Genomic DNA, 1,849 nt, shown 5'->3' on the forward strand with positions numbered 1-1,849 from the left:
AAAAGAAAGGAAGATATTAGGCTTTCCTTATTCACTATGCACTAGCAAAGATCAATTCCAGCTAATGAGAAATTTTTTAAATCAAGAGTCAGGTAGGTTTTTTTTGTTGTTTTTTTGTTTGTTTGTATTTATATTCATGTTATCATTTATTTACTTATTCATTTAGGTGATTTTTTAAATTTTATTTTATTATGTTATGTTAATCATCATACATTATATCATTAGTTTTTTTGGGGGGGGCAGGAGTTAGAGGTTTATTATCAGTGTATGTGAGACTAAACTTCAAAGCAAATTCAATTTTGCTTAAGGGAACATTGTAAAGTAACAATTCTTGATATTACATGCCTCATATGATCCATTCAAATCATAGAGAATTACATCTTTATGTGTCACTGTTCCAAGAGACAAACAAATGTGAACAGCTAAAACATCTTAAGAATGCATCAAGCTTATGAAGTCTCAAAGAAAACTTGAATTTTCTGTACATACTCCTGTCAAATGAAGTTATGTCGTGTACACCACTACCTCTTGCAAACTGGTCTTCTGTTTCCTTTCATTTGACCTACATCGGCTACGAGACCTAGAGAAGGATCGGGAAAGCTTGTGATTTCTCTCCTGAGACAGTGATCTCTGTCTCCTCCTTTCTCTAGAAAGGGACCTGCTCTGGCTGCGGGAGAAGCTTCTCTGTCTTGGAGATCTGCGGCGAGGTGGAGAACTCCTTCTCCGATAATCATCTCGAGGGCGACGACCCCAAGACGGTGGTGGGCCACGATTTCGACTTCTCTTTTCACCATTCGAGAGTTCCACTCTTACTCAGCACCCACATAATGTTCTCCCAACTAGTTCTCGAAAAGCATCAGCTGCATCTCGGGGATCTTAAATTCAACAAAAGCAACAAAACCCAGGAGGGTTTCTAGCAACACACACACTTCGGAGTGGTCCATAATAGCCAAAAGCTGGTTCCGATTCAGTCTTTTTTTTTTTTTTTTTTTTTTTTTAGATTTTATTTATTTATTCATGAGAGATAGAGAGAGAGAGAGGCAGAGGCAGAGGGAGAAGCAGGCTCCCCGCAGAGCAGGGAGCCTGATGCGGGACTCGATCCCAGGACTCTGGGATCATGACCTGAGCTGAAAGCAGACGCTTAACCGACTGAGCCACCCAGGCGTCCCCCGATTCAGTCTTGTTACCAGTGTTTCCAAGATTACCTACATAAACCTTACAGTCCAATGGATAGGAATCACCATGCATTTCGAGATCTTGGGTTGGAAAGTGGACACTCAAATCCACACACCCCCAGATGGGTCTTACCGCTTCCCGCTCCCCTCCCTGCCGGGCTCCCGCAGATGCTCTCAGGGACCTGGCGTCCAGGAAATGGTGGACATCATGTTTTTGATGTAGTGTTCCATGATTCATTGTTTGCGTAGAGTCAGGTAGGTTTAAATAAAAGGTGTTTACTGTTCCTTTTATCAGTCAAAAGGAATAAAGAAAAATTTACATTTATTTCTTTAGTGATAAGCATTTCATGGTTATAATGTAATGTAATTTTTAACATGTTTTTATTCTAAATACTTGTTGGAGTCCGTTAAATATCTTTTCTTTCAACTTTACCTTTAAGCTAGAGGTGAACAAATAACTTTTGAATATTTAGCAGTTTCTGTTTCCAAAAGATCCTCATTAGTCCACATTTAGCTAAAGCTGTTCACGCAATGAATGTCTATAATTCAGAACTAGACACCCAGCAACAAATTACTGTATTACCTTCTTCTATTTTTTACTGCAATAAACTAATTTTAAGGAAGTTTATAGAGTTTAGAAATTCTTCATAATAAAATCTTATATAATTAATTGG

General features: G+C 38.5%; 1 pseudogene; it reads right to left on the reverse strand.

Annotated features, from left to right (window-relative positions):
• Positions 1–504: 504 nt before the first annotated feature.
• LOC145720787 (serine/arginine-rich splicing factor 3 pseudogene) lies at positions 505–1,321 on the reverse strand (annotated as a pseudogene).
• Positions 1,322–1,849: the final 528 nt, after the last annotated feature.

The sequence above is a fragment of the Leptonychotes weddellii genome, chromosome 3 (genome assembly GCF_054177405.1).
Source record: "Leptonychotes weddellii isolate Sample4059 chromosome 3, ASM5417740v2, whole genome shotgun sequence".
Lineage (NCBI taxonomy): Eukaryota > Metazoa > Chordata > Mammalia > Carnivora > Phocidae > Leptonychotes > Leptonychotes weddellii.